This window comes from Cyanistes caeruleus, chromosome 5 (genome assembly GCF_971803275.1).
Source record: "Cyanistes caeruleus chromosome 5, bCyaCae1.hap1.1, whole genome shotgun sequence".
NCBI classification, from domain to species: domain Eukaryota; kingdom Metazoa; phylum Chordata; class Aves; order Passeriformes; family Paridae; genus Cyanistes; species Cyanistes caeruleus.
The window spans coordinates 76,076,623-76,098,453 of NC_141705.1; the positions used below are offsets into that span (position 1 = coordinate 76,076,623).

Sequence of the window (21,831 nt, forward strand, 5' to 3'; positions counted from 1 at the left end):
TTCTTTCAAACCTCTCACACAGCTCTCCAATATTGTTTTCTGTCATTAGTCACTCAGAATGCATCTGTAGACAGCCATCCTGACAGGGCTACTCTTGCCGCTCTGGTGTGGAGATGATTGCCTCTTCTGGTAATCATATCCAGTAACTCGAAAAATAGAAGTAAAGTCACCTTATAATCAATCATTGTTTAAAATTTCCTTATCTTTATTATAGATTAATACCACTGTGACCTACCAGCACTGCTCCAAGTGAAATACAAGAAAGAAGCCTGCAGCATGAACACTGTTTGACTTGCATACTTGTAACTTACTTAAAAGTCTGGACAGAATATTAATGTGACAAGATAAGAAGCAGCTGAGCATGTTAAAGCGCTAATGCACCTGTCTGACTTCATAGAAATAGAGTGACACTTTTGGATGGTTCAAGTGGGTGAGTAACCCACCACGAAAGCAAAACCTTTGCTCTGCTAGTTTATGTCACAGGAGTCATAGCAGGTATTAATAATTGAAGAACAGCATTTGTACAATTGTCTGATTTTTCTGTGTCAAATTTTCAGCAACAATGGAATATGAAACAAGGCAATGGAGAGTTAAAGGAAACCTCATCTAGTTGACTGAGTATAAATCACAGAATCACAGAATGGTTCAGGCTGGGAGGGGACCTTGAAGAACTTCTGGTTCCATCTCCTTGACATTTTCCTCTAGACCAGGTTCCATCCACTCAAGCCTCGACCAATTCCAGGGTCAGGGCATCCCCATCCTCTCTGGGCAACCTATTCCAATGCTTCTCCATTCTCACAGTAATGACTTTCATCCTAATATCTAATTTAAATCTACCCTCCTTCAGCTTACAGTCATAGTCACTTTTTCTGTCACTCCACAGCCCTGTGTAAAGTCCCTATCTTTTTTTGTGGATCCCTTCCAGGTACCAGACTGCTGCTTTTAATCTGCCTTTGTTGCCTAAGAAACTAAGTCACTGCTTACAATGTGTAAAGTATAATAGTGTGAAGAATCTTCACCAAAATCTAAGCAGTTAGCATATCTCTAATAAAACAAAATCCCTGTGTTCACAGGAATATATAAGCCTCAAAAATATACACATTCTCCAGAATTAATCTTAGAATTCCCATTCATTGTTTAATATCTGCCTCACCCTCATAGCACCTTTGACAATGTTGCTGTGGCAAGGTTGCTAAAGTGCTAAAAGAGCAGCTCTGCGTTTCTTTAGCAAAGCCTGTGTGAAATGCATCACACCTGCATAAAATAAATATTTTCTTCTTTTGCTTTTTATATGCAGATTCTAGAATCATGGCTGATTCTCATATTTAGATCCAACCTTAGAGAATTTTTTTGCAAAGTTTTGAAGAATTTTACTTTGTGCCAATAAGAACAGCAAGGAAAGGAGAGACTTTTATTTGCCATTCCTATACACCATTTTCACAGAGTTATAGCTGCTCATTCCAGTGCAGTTGGACTGGATTTACACTACCTACCTGAGATGACAGCAGAATTGTCTAACCAGCTCAGACTGCAGGGCACAGTTCCATTACCTAAGGTGACATTTGATCAGTACACTGGGATTAAAATTATTTTCTTTTACTTCCAATATGCCATTTCCAGGAATCCTGTCTGTCTATCCCAGTAAATAAACCAGGGTCTGGTTATGCATCTGGGTCAGTACAAGACCACTGTCAGTCCAGGCTGGGGATGAGCAGATGGAGAGCAGCCCTGCACAGAAGGTTTCTGGGGGTGAGAGGCTGGACGTGCCCCGGCCATGGCACTCACAGCCCAGAGAGCCAAACGTGTCCTGGGCTCATCCAGAGCTCCGTGGGCAGCAGGGGAGGGAGGGGATTCTGCCCCTCTGCTCTGGTGAGAGCCCACCTGGAGCACTGCCTCAGCTCTGGGGTCCCAGCACAGGATGGACATGGAGCTCTTGTAGCAAGTCCAGAGGAGGATGACCAGATGGATGGAGCACCTCTCCTGTGAGGAAAGGTGGGAGAATTGGGTTTGCTCAGTCTGGAAAAGAGAACGTTTCGTGGTGACCTAATTGGGACCTTCTAGCACTTGAAAGGAACTTACAGGAAAGAAGAGATGATGTAGAGACAGCACAAGTGGGAATGGGTTCAATCTGAATGGGTCCAAATAAGGTTTGATAAGATACTAAGGATAAATTCCTTATTGTGAGGGCAGTGAGACGATGGCACGGGCTGCCCAGGGAAGCTGTGGATGCCTCATCCCTGGAAGGGCTCAAGGCCATGTTGGATGGAGCAACCTGGTCCAGTGGAAGGTGCCCCTACCCATGGCTGGAGCTTGGAACAAGATGATCTTCAAAGTATCCTTCCAATCCAAGCCATCCTGTGTTCTGTGAAATTAAAATAATTGCTTGTAGTGATTCCAGATATCATAACATATTTATCTGTGCGGTTGAAAATCCCAAGACAGTCTACCCCAGCATCTCCCAAGAAATTCCTCAGTACAGCTGCAGGGTGAGAGCACTGTGGAGCCTCTCCATATAAATAGCATGTGTGCAGCCACCCTGGATTAGGGGCTCTGACCCCTGTAGCCCTCAACTGTCCCTCCTGTTCCTACTTTGCAGCTTAGAAATAGCAGTGAAGATAAATGCCTCACTGTCTCATAATGAGGTTCCAAATGTGTCTCATCTAAAAACAAATTATTACAAGGAGGGTGCATGCTAAATTTCAGCGTAGCAGGAGGCAGTCCAAAATGCTGGAGTTAAGATATATAACTGCACAGTATATTCTGATGGAAAATTGAAATGTTGAAACAATTTTTTTAAGCCTTCCCTTAAAGTAAAGCTCCTTTCGTGGCTCAAGAAAATTGAGTAATATTTCATGTCTACAGTTATTTGTGATGATGAAAAGGAGTTCATCTGCTGACAACCTGTCCTTTACACAGGCATTTCTCTAAGAGTGTGAGGGAAGGAAGACAGTTAAGTATGATTTAAGTAAAAAGAATCAGGTCTCTGTACGTTCTAAAAGAAGGGTTGATTATTGAGAGTATGCATGTGTCCTCATAAATTGGTCTACCATAACTAAAAGTTGCCCAAAAATGAGCTTTACTCATCCCACCCCACAAAAATTTCACTGTTACAACACATCAAAATTGCAGACAAAAATCCCCAAGACAGGTTATAAATCCAACCTCCTGAGAGCTAGAATTCAATTACATTTGCTTCTGAGAATCATTTTCTTTAGTAGAATACAACACTTGTGAACCAGCACAGCAGCATTTTCAAATCAAAGGTTTCCAGCTTTCTGCTGAAAGCTGAAAGTTTCTGTTTTCAGGTGTTTCATTTTTTCACTCAGAAGTCAAAACTGTCTGTAAAAAGCACACATTTCTCACACAGAAAATAATTTTAATAAAGAAAATAGTTTCAACAGTTTTCTTTGGGCCATTTCTACAATGACTTCATGCTGGTTTCCCTTTTTCAAAGCAACAGCATGAAACCTCAAGGTTCAGATCTAAAGCTGCAGAGCAGCCTCAGCCCCACTGATTTTTTAATCACAAAGTGCCCCCAACACAGCCACAATGGCCAACCTCTCATTATTCATTTAAATCAACAGTAAAAAAAAAAAAAAATTACAAAAAAAAAGCGAGAAAGAAAAGCCTCACTTTTTTTTTTTTTTTCCCCCCTCTTGGTGGAGCCTTCTTACATTTGGATGCATTTGAATTACGCTGCTTTATCTCCAGTGACAAATCTGTTATACCTTGGCTGCACCAACATCTCAGGCACACGCTATTTCTTTCATTCATTTCCCTGGTGCTTTTACCTCGGTACCTAACGCACTGTCAGAATCACAGAATCCATCCATAAGTATTATGTGATGAGCAGCTGCTGTATATGCAAGCACACAGGAGAAATGAGCTTTCATTCTTCCCTTGCAATCATTTACATAGAGAATATGATCCCATTTAAATTACCGCTTGTCATCTCGTTACACTTGATCAGATGAAGGATCGTTTTATTGAAACCGGGAGAAAGAAAGAAAAAGGAAAACTACCAGCAATTTGACACTCCTTTATACTTAAGAGTTTGAAGGTTTGTACAGTTTTATATTCAAACTGCTAGACTTTGTGATGGCTTCTCCTCTTAGAAGAGGATTCCTTTGATAGTCAGACAACTTCTATCTTATCCCTCCAGGCTAAAAATCTCTATTTTCATGACTTCTCTGAGAAAATTAGAAATTCTATATACCACAATATTAAGTGAAGAGGTGTTTCTTAAGCAGTTACAACCTGACAAATGCGTTGGCTGTGGGAGAACCAATAAAAAAAAAAACAAACTGTGCTTCTGGAGGCTGGAAGAACCCACAGAGCCTGAGTTATTGACATACAGCTTCCCACCATAAATATTTTTCACATCAATATTGGTCTTCAGATGAGTTCTCTGAGAATTTAACATAGCTTTACACCTTGACAGGATTCATCCTAAATCACATCTTTGTCTGCATTTCTTAGTACAATGGAAAACCACTTTGCATTAAAGTGACAAAAGGGTATGATTTAAATTCTTAGCACAAGGCAATTTACAGACGAAATAACTGAGCAGCATATCTTTTCTGTGCAAGGTTTTACAAGGCACCTGCCACTGGTGACTAATACTGAATACACATTCCCATTAAAAAAAAAAAAAATCGTATTTCTAATTAATATTTTCCAGTGTCTTTAAGGTGAAAATGGAGTAAGGTGGAGGTAGTTTTATCAGTGCCATTGCTATCTCGGGAGCTTTCTTGGACAAATCTGTCTCTGACAGACTGTGTGTGATGTGATACAAATAATAGAACAGGTTTTGCTATTGCTTGACAGACATTCGAGTCTCCCAAATCACAGTGAGGAGAAATGGGTCAAATTCTGTTAACTGTACTTAGCACCTGTAGTAGCAGAATTGAGAAGGTGAGTGCAGTCACAGGATATGGCTCACAGCACTTTTCATTTTCATTCATCTGTGTGGCCAAGATGAGCAGCTCTTAGCACACGAGAAAAACCCTAAAAACCCAAAAGGACACTTATTTTGAGCTTTTTCTACTTGAAAAAATGTTCTTCAGCTATGTGCCACTACTTTTCTGTCCAACAAAACTAGATAGACTACAACTCCAACCCGTTAAATTGGCAAAACATGCAACTGCCTGAAAAATTTTTAATAAGCCAACAACTAAATTTTCAGGTTTTGTTGAATTAGCACTTAGAAGACAGGACAATACCTAATAGTTCTGAAAATGTTCACATTTTTTAAAAAATATTTCACAAATGCTGAAGTTTATAATGCAATCTTTTTCGAAATCCAAAACTGAGTTATCTGTAGCCGATTATTTTCTGATTTAAGAAAAAAAGTCCCAGTTTTTGTATTTTTGCAATGATATGTATTCCAGCTGGCCCATCACAGTACAATCAATAACAAAAGAAAGCCCAGTGAAATTAAAAGTTTGAAAGTCCAGTATAAAAATTATTAATTCAAATTACCCCACAAAATGCTTTAAAAGGAGAAAGCCTTCAAGGAACATCACTATTGACAATCCAGTAAATTTTCTGAGCATTAAACTCTATGTTTAGAAAAGAGATCAAAAAACTGAAGTAATGTCCTTTAGAAGAATGTCATAACCTAGAAAGCCATTTGCCTGCAGGGCCCTAAGCAAAAGGACAAAAGAATTTTTATGTTTTACTAATTGCTCTTGTATCTGCTCTTCCCATTGTGATTGTATGAGGATTTCATATTACACTGCATTTTATTTATGCAGTTCATAACACCTTCATTGTATTTTTTTCAAGCATTGCAGTCTTATTTAAACTTTCTATTTCAAAAGCATTTTTATGTTGAAAAATACCACACACACAAAAGTCCTACACTGTCTTCACAAAAACATCTCCTGTGATCTTCGTTGAAATAAAGCAGGATCAGAAAATAGATCTATTTCCTCATAATTTTGTAAGATGAATGGCCTTCATACAAAGCAAAATCTCTAAAAGCCTGTGGCCACTAAACATTCATGCCACATCTTTAGATCAACATTACCCACAGATTAAACCCTTTGAGTTTAGGCACCAGGGCTTCTTCACAACCACACAGAGTACCAAATTCCCTCTTACAGGGATGCTAAAACACGAGTCCTCCAAGGAGCAAACGTGTTTATTCCTTCACAATGCACTAGAGAAATCACTGGGTCATAATCTATGTAACAGTGTATGCATAGCAGAAAGTTCCACAGATATATTTTATGAAAACAGAGGGTTTTTTCCTCAGCTCTGCCCAAATGATATAATCTGTCTTGACAGGCAAACTATTACAGTCAACTTTAGAACAGGCTTCTCTCTAAAATTTTTGTCTATTACAAACAGAAAGTTACTGATATTTCATTTTTCTAACACTGTTACTGTATTTGTTTTACTGGTTTTGTTATCCTCCCGGTCACCTAAAACATTTGCCATTAAAATTCATGTCCTTTCCTGCATTATCTTACATCTCATCTGAGCTGGAAGTCGGCTGCCACGATGATCACAGATGTTTTCAATAGCAATAGCATGTCTCTGGGCAGAAAAATCCTGTGAAGGAAAGTATACACCAGTAGCACAGCAGAAAACCAGCTCACACATCAAATTAATTTGTGAGCAATATCATGCATAGGGCAGTCATGCATCCACCATACCCTGCTCGCTGCTTCCCACAGCTCCCATCATGTGGCAACTCTCTGATTTAAGAGAGGCATCTTTGATGATGATAAAGGGTCTGAGTAACACTTTTTTCTTTCCTTAAAACTGTGAGTAAATTGGTGCAGAGCTTTCTGACTGACCAGGAAAAAAATAGGAGTGGGGTGAGAAATATGTTTTAAAATTGCACTCCCCACACAGTTTTTCAGGTCCTGAGGGCACTAGCAGGTTCTTAATAGACCTGCCCATCTCCCAGAGGTCCCACTTACCAGCACAGCTCCTGTGCCCAGCCCCAGCTCCTCCTGATCCTGGCCAGACTTCCTTTGCCAGTGCAGGGCCTGACCCATCATCTTCTGCCTTCTCAGACATTCCCTGGGCTGTGGATCCCAGCTGGTTCACCAGAGGACTTATGGCAGCAGTTCTGATGGTGCTGGGGTCACCCCCAGGCCCACCTTGTCCTCCTTCAGGGGCAGTACTGATGTGTATTTCTGCTTTGAGAGCACTGAGAATGTTTTTAAGAGACTTTTTAAAGAGCAAAAATGCCACTACTTGCTGAAACATATAGCTTTTGCTACAAAAGCACCACTGATAACATATCCAAGGTGAAGTTCCTGGTCAAAATTTCCAAAGCAGCTGCTACACTGCTGTATTAATTGAATTATCCTGAATTAAGCACAAGTGGAATTTGGTCCCAAGATTTCTGTATCTCTGACAAGAGGCCAAGTCACCAATGTTTTATATGCACATGCATCCCTGTGCACTCACACATGCAGATTTTCCTGTTCAGATTTATTTAGCTGTAAGGCACAAGTGGAAAGCTGATTGAATACCAGAGAAGTTTGGTGCTTGGCAGTGGTGGCTGGGGCTTTTTTGTGATTTGGGTTGGGGAAAGTGGATCTGATTCTGATAAAAAAAGGTGGAAACTTCAAATTTCTCACAAAAAGGGATTGGGGGAAAGGCCTTACATCAAAAAGGTTAACCCACAAGGAGAAGCCACTGCCTGACTCCAATTTACCAATTTCTGCCTAGTCAGTGAAATAACAAGAACTCCAAAGGACAACTCAGCAGGAAATCAGTCATATTTTCAAAGTAAGTCATTTCAAGTCAAGCCATCCAAGATGAATATATGAGATTAGCTCAGTTGGTTAGAGATTGGTGCTAATAAGGCCAAGTCTATGGGTTGGATCCCTGTGTAGGTCATTCCCTTTGGAGTTGGTCTTGATGAACCTTTTGGGTCCCTTCCAACTCAGAATATTCTGTGATTTCTGTGACTTTTGTTGAAATCAAGTAATTTTCCTTCAAATTTACAATTTTTAAAACTTGGCAAATCTCAGTCAAGACATCTTCCACTAAAAACAGTGAACAGGATCCTTTGAGAAATAGAAACACTTTAAGAGAAGTAACCTTTTTATTCTCTGTTTCATTTTTCATTTCAATTCTTGCCACAAAATATCTACATGCATCTGCAAATGTTGTTCCTAGGGAGAGAGAGCACTGTGGGGACAACCTTTGAGCTACATGCAGTGCTAGGAAATGCATGAAAGAAGAGTCAGGGCAGTACCAAGTGGATCCTAGTTGAACGAGACAGTGATCCCCAAACTGCAGCTTGAGAATTGCCATTTAAGAGCATATCTGAGCTGAATCCCTTGAAATCACAGCACTATGGGAAATACTCCAGGCTCCTCCAAGACTACAAAAGTAACAAGAGGTCTATATGATCTATTTACTCTTTTATCTGATTTACAGAAATGGCTCTTGACAGGAGGCAAGTTGATAATAAAACGCGAAGCTTTACGACTCTCCTTTCAAGCACATCTTTAGATGTTGTCTCTCTCTTCTCCCCTCCATTAAGTCATAGATCTAAGGACTAAAAAGGAGCCGAAGAAGTGGCAAGATCTAACGCCTGTTGGACTAAATACGTAAATTATGAAATCAAGTCTCAGAACTGGGAGATCTTAACTCAGACTACTGGTAAATCAAGAAAGTGATGAAAGCAGCATCCCCCTCTAGGAAGGGTGCTGATTTTAGCTGTGACATTTCTAGCCTTCAGAAGTCTACAATATTTTTCATATAAGATCAAAGAAAATGCATTAATATTTGCATATGGTTTGCTGTATATTTCCCCCTTCTATTAGCATCTCCCTCACTCCCCAACTTCAAACGCTGGATAATACTGAAATCTTTAGTGTAAAGGAAACAAAAAACCTTCCAGTTCAGATAACTAAAATGCATACTGAAATTAATGGGAATCATTTGATTCCTTCCTGTGACAAAACAAAAATCAGACATTTTCTGGAGAAGAAGCATCTTTAATCTCCCAGGTGAAACATGAGAGCAGAGAAGTGTGATTCCATAATGAAAGCCTTTTTGTTATTCTCACATTTTTCTGAATGCAATTTTTGCAATGTTTGGTTTTTTGTTTAACTCAGATCTGGCTTATGTCATTTAAATGTCTTCACCAAGCATTTTGCTTTTATTGTAATACAGTTTTATGATAATTAAAAAGAAATTGTCATATTTAAGTTTTCTGCATGATTGGCATTAGAGCACTCAGCACAAGGAATTAATGAGAGTATTGAATTAAATGTGTCAAATCATCCGATTTTTAAAACCTCAACACAACAAACACAAAGAACAGAAGTTATTTTGTCTGCATAAATGATGTTCAAAAGCTTAAAGCTGTTTCATTATGTGGTGCTTTTTAAAATCTGAGATGGGGTTAGTCTTTATTGCATCTCAGACCCATAATGAGGGTTTTTATTGAGATGTTTACATTTTCCTTCTGCTTCACAGTGAAGCAAAGCTGGGATGTGCCTTGCAATGACTTATGAATGTAAGTGGTGCTGTGTAGGTGACTTCAGTTGTCTACCTCTACGTTACAGAAATGAAGAGACCTTCCCCAGTCTGAGTACACAGCAACCCAGCTGCACTCAACCCTTAGTGAGGCTGCACTAACACATGATAGCAACCTCTCTTCTCCTCCCAGTTTGTTTCTTATGCAGTATAAAAACCCCTCACAGCTCTATTCAGCAAAAGCAGAGCTTCTGTCTGTCTAACCATCAGCTACCAGGCTAACAGTTCAAGTCATGCAGAAGTGTTGAAAACATACCACAGAGAGTCACACCCACAGGAAAACCACTGTGATTGCTCAAAGAAACCAGTACTGCAGAAATATTCTTGTTTGGTCCACATAGGTTACAAATGTCTGAGTTTAATATTGAAAATCTTCCAAAGGGGTGGGTTGCAGGACGTAAAACAAAGTGTTACAAATTTAAATCAAACTCTTGGAGAAAAGTCACGCTTTTTACTTTCTCAGCTACTTTCTGCCTGTCAGAATGATGATTCCTGTTGTCAATGTCTGTTTCTCAGTACTGAAGACCTAGCAAGACCATCCACAACACAGTATTTATGTGCTTCTGTGAAAAGCTAAACCAGTTCAAACAGAAGGCAAAATTCTCCTGACAGAAAAATCTAGACACTTTTTTTCATTTTTTTATTGTAATATTGCTCATCTTTTTTACTGAGAAAAAAATACACCTAACATAAAAAGTTGTATTTTTATATATATTGTAAAATATTTGTCAGTTCCTAAACCAAAGGGCTAATTAGGAAATTTCCTACATTTTGAATTTCTGTTTAACATGCCACAGCCATCAATGAATGTTATTAATTCATTATCAATAAATAAATGTATTGAAGGAATTTCTATGCAAATAAGAAAAAAAAACACATTATATTTACCAATCATCAATGCAGATAAGGGAAAGTTCAAGCAAAAGCTTTTCAATAGAAACAGTGTAATTTTTTTATCTCAGTGCCTTTCCAAAAGTATGGATAATAATTAAAGCTGTATGACATTAAGCACACTGGTTAAATCAAAAATCCTATTACATACTTAGGAAAAATTAACTGTGGAATGACGTAAGACACAGCCTTCAGCTCTTAACAATCTAGGAGGAGGTTTTGTTCAACCATTCAGAAATTCCAAATTATATATAATACTGCTAAACTTCATCCTTCTCATGAATCTTTTAAGGATTGCTCTCAGGAGACTGGTAAGGAAGCAGGGCATTGTGCTTCTTTTTTAATGTTAGAGAAGGGACATCCATAGCAAAACAAAATAGGTGGCATGACCGAATGTGAAGAAACATAATGGGAACTAATGAAATACCACATTTTAATGTCCTTGTTTCAAATTTATTAAGACCAGCTAAAAAAAAGGGACTGCATTGCTTTTCTGTATGAATGTATGTAAGGGTCCAGTATGGTATTGGAGTATTTGCTGTGATTTAGTCAGTAATTAATATTTGTCCTCTAAATGTTGATAATCTGTAATTCTTCCCAAACTCTGCATTTAAGATTAACCAGGAGCCTGTCATTTTATAGGACATCATTTCTCATCCTAAATGTCTTTGGCCAACAGCAATTCTGGATGCACAGATTTAAGGAGACACAGCCATATAAATATAAGCAAGTTACATATAAATATAAGAAAAATAATTTTACATGTTCAAACCTATTTGTAGAAAGCCATAGGAAGAAAAACATCTTTCCATCTACATGATAGGGATTTGGGCAAAGTGAGGATTAAATACGTTGAACTAGATTTTTTAATTTAGCTTCAAGGCAACGTGAATCAAAATACATGAATAAATAAACTTTTTTAATTCTCAAAGGTCCTTTAAGACTGCCTACCCACTGCACAGTTGTCAGAAGAGGGAGGCTGGGCAGACATCCTGGCAGATGGTTTCCCTGCAGAAGGGCTCTTCCGTGGGAGCGGTGGGTTCCCATGCCCCACGCTGCTGCAGAGCATCGTTTCCCTGGAAGGTGCTAATGGCTGCCAGCAAGGATGCCTCTGCTACATGGGAAATCATGGCCTTTCCAAGCAGATGTGCATGCTAGCAGCTCTTTTTTTTCAGAGGAATTAAGATCTTTAATAGAGTAAAACAGCTCAAACAACGGAACACCATGTGGGGAGGCCCGGGGGATTGATTGGAAACATCGAGTTCTGTATTGACAGGAGGTAGATGTGTTGGTACACGTAGGCAGGAAACCACCAGGAAGCCAGAAAAACAGATGTAGGCTTGGCCTTGAGAATAGAAATAGACCTCCCAGGGCGCAGGAGTGAAGGGAAAAAAATAGGTATAAAAGTCTGCATTAAAAAACCTGTTCATTATTATCCAGTTCTGCTCTGCTCAGGAAAAGAGGATACAGTCACTCCAAATGACTAGGGATGTGCCAAAAATATGCCTGACCAGGATAAGCAGCTTCTCCTCCAGAAAAAAAAAAAAAAAAAAAAAACCAAGCAAACAAACAAAAGATCCACTAAAGCTCAGCTAATAGTTGAAAGGAACTGAAAAACAAGTTTAGTGTCCAGTCCACAGTAAAAGAATTTATTTCTTCAAAAGTTCAAAGGGTGGGTCAATTTCCCATTGCAAACACCAGCCATAACCTCTTGCTTCAAAAGCCTAAACCACTCCCCTCTCTGTGGCTGGTTCTCTCTGGAGATGCCTGTCTGTTTCCAGAGCCTCAAGGGCCACAGAGAGGCCCCTGAGCTTGCTGTGCACCCACAAGGACAAGCTCACCAGTCCTTTTCACCTGGCAAGCATCTCCACCACAGAGGCACTTAGGGATGGGTGGCTGCACCCACTCCACCACAAGTCACATCTCTGGTACCAGGAACTTGGAGGAACCCTCACCAGAGTCACTATGACAGCAATCTACTCAAAAGGAAGAGTACAGGATGTACAGCCAGCCCTGCACCCCTCCAAGCCTCTAAAACAGAAAACCATAGCATGGCCTCAAAGGGACTGTAAAGATCATTGCATGAACAAGGTCTGTCTTGGCTTTGGACTCTTCTAGAGATGGGGCACCCACATCTTCTCCATGCAAGAGAAATTGATGTGGTTAAAAATGCAGATACACAGGAATAAATGCCCATTACAGACCGATTAAATTCAGCCAGCAGCCTCTTCACTCAGGTGTGTGGATGCACAGGCAGGTTGTTGCCTCACACCACAGTATGATTCATAAATGAGACCCTTGTAATGAAGACAGACTGTTCCTAAATCAAGTCCTGCTGAGGGCAGCGACCTAAGGGAAAATTTGCTACATATGACTTAAGTATTTGCTGGCAGATTTATAAAAAGAAAAACTTCATAACAAAGTGGACGTCAAATATGTGAGGCACTTTTATAAATTCAAGCATGGACTGAATACTTCAGAACACAAACAAGCTGTGGCAAATCAGGCCCTTCAAATCCATGCTGCTATTGAAAACCAATGAGGCCTAATAAGGAATATGTTACTACAATTTTTCCAAGTTGTTTGCTGTGCATGTAACACGTTATGTCTCACTGTACTGTTGTCACATGAAATATTAACAACAGCAACTACCAATTAAGCACTAAACATATACATTTGTGCTGTACTTGTTCACACTTGACATGACCATAATATCTAATATAATGCCAGATGATGAGCTTGATGCTCCAAAGCTTGATTTCTCCCTGGCTAAATTCACTAGGAAGAGGGAGTAGAGGAAAGCAAAAACACTGGTAAGCTTTCCACTGGATGTACTTCTGACAGCACAAGAACATGTTTATTTTTGTTATTCCATCTGGTGCTCATTATAAGCGCCACAGTTTTGGACGAGTTATGGCCAAACTATCTAGCTATCAATAAAACATGGGCTTACTGAATCTGCAGCAACATGAGACATAAGTGCAATAATCTCCTGTTTACTGATGGTGTGTTATGCAACATTATTTTTACTCAACCCCAGCTATTGGAAAATTAAAACTACTTTGATCACTTTTGGAGGTTCTGGGCTAAGATTTCCATTTGTAACCATCAATTATTTAAAGAACAGTTTTAAAGGGTTCTTAGAGGTTTAAAAAAACCCCAGTGATTTAAGCAGCAATGGCAGATGATTATAAGACTTAAGCCTCATATGGAATAAAAAGTCTGTATAAAATAGTCACATTGCCATCTACTGACAGTTCTTTATGAAAAGGCTTACAGTTTTTATTAGCTGCCTGACTATATACTTAATACTCCTTCTCCTGACATAACAGTAGCACAAAAATTATGGACGTACAATATATGTTGTTCGGTACATCCCACCGCAATAATCCTGCTTCTGTTCGAATCCATCCGAATCCATTCAGGCTTTCACAGTTACATACTGCAATTAGACACGTTTATTAATGGCATTATTGCTCAGTATTTCATAGGAGGCAAAACTGTTTTCAAGAAAGTAACTACAGAAGGGTATGTTAATAAATCTGGACCATGTGCACAGTACGTAGGGACCTGCTAATAGGATTTCCTTAATAACAGCATTTATTTCACTGCATATAATACCAATCATAATACCAATCACTGGAAAACACTGTTCTTATTATATTATGTGAAAAATGGATTTCATGCTAAGGACACATCATATAGACTACAGTGTCACTGATGCACCTGCATATTAAAAATCTTTTATCTCATCTTTATGCTGAAGCACATTTTGGCCCAAGACTTAATGCCCTAGTCATTAAACCATCAACATGAAACTGCACTTTAAAACTGAAGATAGGTCTCATAGCAGTTCTACCTTCCTGTAGCCCAAGTCAATGGATCCTAAAAATGACCTGTAAATGAGGTGATGCAGGGCACTTTCATGGAAACAAATATTCCAAGCTGGGATTTCCTCGCTGTAACCCAACCAGCATGTTAATACCTTGGACAAACTCAAGGCCTTCTTTAGATTCTTTCCTAGATGCTTTATTTCCTGCTAAGAATTTCTGCATGCTCTCTGATCCATGGCATAATGTGATTTTTCTTCACCCTTGCCTCTTAATTATAACATTCAATTTTGAAAGAAAATAAAACAACAACAACAACGTAATCAATCAGGCCTTGTCTACAGTACTTGTCCCAGTTTTTCATGCCTCCAAATCTGCTATTCACAAAAGAGTTTTGAAAGCTCTACATTGTCTTTAAGACTTCAGTTTTTGTCATTTCTTACACTCATTTGAACATATTCCAGTGTTTTGCCTTCCCTGAGAAATTTTCTTGGCATACAGAAGAGCCCAGAGGAGGCAGCACCCCACGGAACACAGGGCATTGGAATGCTTTGGTGGGAAACTTTACATCCCTGAATTTCAATGCCTTCCCCAGGCTTGTTCCTTGGTCAAAACAAGGTGCTAGAGAAACTTATCTCTGTATCACAGAGTACCTGAGGATGAGGGAGTCAATCCAAGTGCCACTTACAGCTCCAGGCACAGTCCATGTGCTGTTACCTGATCAGTCAGCAAACCCAGTATTTTTTAGGACACTAAAGTCCTAAATTTAGTATCAGCTAAAAAAGAAGAATAGCTCACAGATACCCAAGTTAGTTTCAAAGTATAATAAGCAAACAAAGCACACTATAAGCTAGAATGAGAATTTCCAGAACCAGGTCCTGACCATTAACTCCTGTACTCAGATTCTAAAAATTAAATAGTCTAAGAGCATTTGCAAAGGCACAACAGGAACTCTGTTACATGCTTATATCTTTCACCACTGGTTAGCAATCCTCAGATCTCAGAGTTATCTGGGAATTTTTCTGGATGACATTTCATTGGACTAGTATGAGTCTGTGGCACAAATCCTAGCATTTCTAAGTATTTCGTCTCCTTTTCCAAATTTTCACAATCACTTAAATCTTTCTAGAGCTATTGAGCCATATCTAATTACCCCTCACTCACCATTACACCTGTTACAACTAAAATAACTAAATGTCAGGATGGAAAGACTGGCATGCACACAGCATGAAGGCCCAGGCAGGCTGCTGCAAGGAAATACCATGTTTGGCTAAAATTAATTTGGTTTACAGATAAACAACCCAACTGCCAGATTTACCACTGAAACTCTCCATTTAGTCTTGTCCAGTGCTTGCTGGCAATAACATCACCCTGAAATGAATGTCTTGCAAATAAATGAGTGCAGAAGAAACCATGAAAGTTAATCTTGTCTCCTGTTGTAAATGATGCTGGTTTTCTAACAAAGTCCTACACAGAGTGAGCTGAAATATATTGCACAAAATTTATAAAATTTCCCATTGCTATCATTTAAGGATGGCTTGAATGAGGTTGATTCTCTAAGGAACAAAATAATTTCTTTGAATAACAAAACAAAAATCAAAGCTGGCATGTTTCCAGAATAAGATACCTGCTACCCTAAAACTCAATGTCAGCATCAAATTTCACAAGTTTTCCTTAAATGAAACCGTCCTCTCAACTTTTCTTCTTAAAGAATGAGGATAACTACTTTTACTATTGAGGCAACAAAAACAAACAAACAAAAAAACAACCCTTCCAAATTTAAATGCAAATATATTTTTGGGCACAAACCATATAATCCTAGTGAGAAAACTAAAACAGTTTATTTCACTAGAATTGTGACCCAGAAGCACAGGGAGATAAACTATAAAAACTTTGGACAAATGTAATATTTCTTTCCTTAAACAGCTCAAATATGGATTTTGCAACTGGTGTTGAAGAGGTCTTGGTGGGGTTCGGCTGGCTGGATTTTAAACCATGTATTGATACAGCTTTTGCAAAAAATAAAACAGTTCAAAGAGTGAAAACGGCTTAGCTAAAAATAAACACTCCTTGTAGTGTTTGAACAAATTTCCTCAAGCAGAGTCACTTCAGACTTCACCACTCGCCGTGCTCAGGCTCTGCTCTCTGTGGGAGAGGCTGAGGAGCTGAAGTGGCCGAGCAGTATGCAAGGAACACAATCAATCAATTAACACCGTTCAGAAGTGGAATTACTTTGTTTGTAATGCAGAGAACACAGAGCAGTGATAAATTATTGCTTTAACATTGTAACAGCATCTGCTGCACACAGCCTGTGGGGCTGAGATCCAGCCTTTGATCTACACATCACTCACGTTGAAAAGAACAAGGTAATCCAGATACCTGTAGGACTTACATGGTTTTGGAGAAGCCAGAAAAATAATACTCTCAAAGAATCACTGCTTTTGTTTTCTTAATTTTTTTTATTTTAAGGGTTGCTTTCTTTTGCTTTGACAAGAAGGATGAAAGAATAAGGAGGAAAATGTCCATCGTAGGAGGGACTGCAAGCTGATATATTTGTGTTTTCCACTGTTTCTGTTTGCCATGGATAAACACATAGAAATATACTTACATGCAAGTCATGGCTGAATGAGGAAAGAAAACAGTTAATGGTGATAGAAACTAACTTCTGTGACTTAATATGAGAGAGCCTCTCTCAGCTGTTTAATTTTAGAATAATTTCTGTATGGTTAAAAAAGCCAGCAAATTCTGTAGTGTCAGAAGTGTCACTTCTGCAGTGCAGAAGGTCATGTCATTCAGTAAAATATCCTGGGAGAGTCTCTGAATTTAGAGTTTGGTCTTTTAGTACCTGCAACTCATTAGAAACTTATTTAAAAGTCTCAAGGTTTCAAAACCACCAAGAGCAGAAAACAGAAGTTTGGAGAGTGCATAGGAATGGTGCAGCCCTGAGGGGCTTGTGTTCCTGCTTCTGAAAAATTGCTTGATCATTGTCCATGCTTAAAATAAAATCTATGAAAGAACTTTGCAAAATTAAGCCTTGAAGAATATTTCTCCAAAGATATTATGAAAAGTTTCAAAATTAAAGAAAAGGTTTAATTGTGTGCCTTTAGCATCTGAATCTGCATATTCAAAAGAAACAATACAAAAGAGAAGAAAATGTATTTTTTTTTAAAAAAAAAAAGATATTCACATACACACACCAAAAAAAAAAGTTACTTGGCTTTCAGACTCATCCATACTACAGAATGAAATGCCTTTGGCAGTGATCTGAAGGCACAAAAGACAATACAGGGTGTAACTGTCATCATGAATGTCTTATAACACCAGTGGCCAGAACAAAATGCCTTTGAAGGCTGCAGTGAGTGACAAGACACTTTAAGAAAAGATAGGAAAATCAAAGGGCATTGTCACTGAGTAAATCAAACTTAGTTTTGATTGTCTGCTAGGTCAAGATATTTTCATTATATTAAGAGTTCATTACCACAGACAAGTATTAGCTGTTACAGGTTCATTTTTTTTTTTGTTTTGAAGGTCTAAAATAAAAAAGTTCCACAGAAAAGCAAAATGCTGGCCTGCCAAGGGATCTCAGCACAATCTATGCTCTGATCTCTTTGTTACAAGGGAAATTGCATGAGTAGCTAAAGTAATAAAAGTATTAAAAGTAATAAAGTAATAGAACAAAGTTCTACTTATACAAAACCTTCTACACAAATTTTCAAGCCTGAGTATTTTATTAATTTTAACATGTGTTGCATATACTACTTGAAATTATTTCAGCACTTATTGTTTAGCAAAAAAATCAGCCTTACTTTTTTAATGTAGAAATTGATCCAGCTAATATCTGAATGTTTTTGCTTAACTGCTCAGAAAGTAGTTCCATGCTGAAAAAACTTAGTCCTAACATTTTTATAACCATTTTATGCAAAGTTTAGAGAAAGAGTTGTGATTGTTTGACCAAAGGTGTTCTTTAAAAGAATTTACTGCTCTTGTTTAGTCTAAGACACTGCAGAGCAGATAACATTCACAAAGGCATAAGCACAAGAGTTGAAAATGACAAATGGGACAAAATTCACTGTCATGGGATTACTGAATAAGATACACCTTAGTTATAAAGGGGGAGAAAATTATAAACTGATTTAATTTATCATCTTATGTTCACTCTGGTACCCAAGTGGTATCAATCACAATTTATTAAAAATCACAAAAATACATGACATTATGAATATGTCCTTCAGTAGGGTAGGAAGCAACATGATTGCAAATGACTCGTATACAAATCTAAGCCCTAACTTGAGAACATCAAATACCTATCAAATCTAATTATCAGACAAAGGTCTACTTTTTCATTCCTGCTCCTTCTCAGCTGCATAGCACACCCAGAGAAAATCTGTAACATGTAACACATCTGCCAACACAGAAATCATGCATCTTACAGCTCGAGTGCTTGGGAATACTGATAGTCCTTATGACAAGTTTTTAATGAAATAATGCTATGCTTGTCAGTGGAAAGGAGAAAAAGAATACATTAGACTGACACATAAAGAATCATCCTGCCAAACACTGCATCCCAGAACTGGAGGTGGAATGATGTAAAAGGCAGACAGCATAATGTGCTCATTTGTGGCCTCGTCCTGGAGCCAGCGAGAGTAACTGTAACCAGAACCAATTTTCTGCCCGAGGAATTAATAACATCAGGGTGTGAATAAGTTCAGTGTCAAAATATCAAATGATTGCCCACAAATGCATACCCTGAAAAGAAAGTGTTTTCTCCCCATTTATTTCTACAAAATCACCAACAGTTTTGATTTGCACTCCGTTTCAAGCCATGCCAAGAAACATGGTGCACAACAAATATGAACTACAGACATGGTTACCCTCTTATGCTTCCAGATGTCTCTGTTTTATGTGCCAAATCTGATCTTTCAAAATACTACCTCTAACTTTTTCAAAAGTCCACTTCCTTTCCATGCTGTGCTTTGTGGTGGAGAAAAAGCACTGCATTTGGAAGGCACGTTTCAGAACAATTATGGGCTATTTCCAATCAAAAATTTTATCATATTCAACGTTTATAAGTGTTCAGTAGCAAAAAGAAACCAAGTGACAACAGTGGCCTGTTAAAATATGGTAGGAATACTATGATTAATTGCAATTCAGAAAAAGACAGGAGTGCCAAATAAATATTTCTGCTCTGTACTTCAGAGACAAAGGTGTATGCCTCAGGACTGATGAAACACTTTCCTGTATTGCGTCAGGAATATGTTAGCTAGCAGCTTTTGAAGTCTGACATTTTAAAAATCAGATCCAGATAACTGAAGGGTTTTCAAAGAACCAGCCAGGCATCTTTCTAAGCTGTCAGTGAATTCTGTAACACTGACAGTCTCAGAAGACTGAAGAGCTGCATCAATGTGACAAGAGAGATCTTTGCAAAATCTCATATAATTATCAGAGTAAAATATTGAGAAAAACAAAAAATTAGCTTCTAAAAGTCCATCTTATGCACAGTGGTGACTCTTATCTCCTCAAATCCTAAAATCAGGATCTTGTGATTGGTTATCAGTCAGAAGCAGAGTTTTGAACCAGAATTCTGGTACAAAATACTTGTTTACAAGAATGTCTCAAGTTCTTCATACACAGTGGAAGTGAACTGAAACAATTACCTCTCACAGCTTCAGAACCCTTTCATTCATCCCATTCCAAAGTTTTGTCTTGGAAGAATGCTGCTTGCATCTGCTCAGGTTAAATGAAACATACCTTTTCCATTTTCAAGGATCATCTCTGCTTCTTGGGTGAGATAGTTCAGCCACACAAACATCCCCCTTTGTGTATCAATAATGAGCCAAACTTGCTTCACATAGAACACCTGAACTTCTAACTAGCTGCCTTTATTTTGGATGCAAATTCTGTATCTCATAGCTACAGTAAAATATAGAATGATAATTAACTCCAGTAGTGTCTACTAGATTAACCCAATTTACACTACTTTATTCAACTAAAGAGGGACTTTGTGCACAGTGGTAAAAATAATGCTCATTGTTTTCAGCACGTTTTATACTAGTCTAATTGGCAAATGTTCCCAAACCTGTAATAAAAATTAAAAAAAATTGAAAAAAGAAAAAGTTTAAAGTAATTTTACAAGCAGTGGAGGAGCAAGTAAAATTTTATTCCTTGAAATGACATGGCTATGAGTATCTTAAAAGTGATGTGTAATTAACTAACAGAGCCAAAAGACTGCAAAGTTATTTAAATTGAACATGATGGGCAATGCCTAAGCACCATGAGCTCAACTGATTCTTTCCAAAAGAAGACAAGCTAGTGAAGCTAAAGGTTTTCTCTCATCCATTCATTTTGGATGATTTAATCCTGTACCACTGAAAACATGAAAGTCTCACAGTTGTTTATTTTTTTCTTAAGAACTAGATTCTCTTGTACTAAAGAGTTCATTGCTTCCTGCACTCCTCATGGGAAAAACCCCAGCTTGAAAATTTTGAGATATTTGCCTTTCTGTTCTATTTTGCTTTCGAAGTAAATCTGAAAATGCTCCATTTAAAAAAAATAACCCTATGTTCATATAAAAAAAAACCCCTATGTTCATATCCTTTAAACTTCCTGGAATATTTAGTATCCAAATTACTCATTAAAACAGGACCAAATTTCTGTAGGAGATCACCATGAATGGCTAAAAATAAGTTCAGACAGTCAAGAACATCCCAGGAAAATCCTGAAAACCGTATTTTTCAGGTCAGTATAAATTTAGGCACTTACCAATAATAGTAAATTTCCCGTGTCTAGCATAATACAGATACAGCACATGTAAATAGGAAATGCTAAATGGAACAGATTGAGTATGAGGACAACATAATCACAAAGTTTTTCACAGACTGATGGTTTTCTATTTTTAAAGACATTTCTTTTAAATCAGGTTAAATCACATACAACTCTGGTACCTTCTGAGGTAGGGCTTGAAGCAAAGAACAGAACTAGAGAGCAGAGTTCACATAAGGATTTTCAAGCATAAATGACAGCACAGAAAAATAAATATGAGTCAAAAGAGCTAAGTTCAAATATGATATGTTTGAAAGTGGGAAGAAAAGACAAATCTATGCAACTTTTTAACAAACCTTAAATTAAATAAATAAATAAGAAAAAATAAAATAAATTTTTTTAAAAAAATAAGGAGCTCTCTTTCCTCTAAGTATTTGGCATTCTGACCTTCTATGCATTACAATATTTGTCTTTAAAACAGATATTCATGGAAACCATGTCCTGGAAACCATAATGGAAAGAGCAATTCCTGCGACTTTCAAGAACTTTGAAGTACAGCCACAGCATCAATGACACTATAGACTGTCATGCTCCTCTCCTGAGAATCTCTTGTTTCTGCTGCATTATGAAACTTATGAAGTTCTCCAACATTAAGTGCTGTAAAAATGGCACCCTTTTGTGTGTACTTTCAGCTGTCTTTACAACTTTCTTTTGAATGAAGAGGATGGTTATCTGCAAGCATTTACTGAGAGGCTGGGTTCACACCGTAGAAAAGTAAGAAAATGCAAAATAAAACTAAATTACTTAAAATAAAGATTCCAGCAGTTTCTTCCTT

General features: G+C 38.0%; 1 long non-coding RNA gene across 1 annotated transcript in view; it reads right to left on the bottom strand.

Moving 5' to 3' along the window:
- Window positions 1-1,881: 1,881 nt before the first annotated feature.
- Window positions 1,882-21,831, bottom strand: part of LOC111929074 (uncharacterized) — a 95,223-nt gene continuing 75,273 nt past the window's right edge. The window contains exon 4 of the long non-coding RNA XR_015287267.1: window positions 1,882-1,980. This is a non-coding gene — a long non-coding RNA (uncharacterized LOC111929074). The remainder of the gene's footprint in view (window positions 1,981-21,831) is intronic.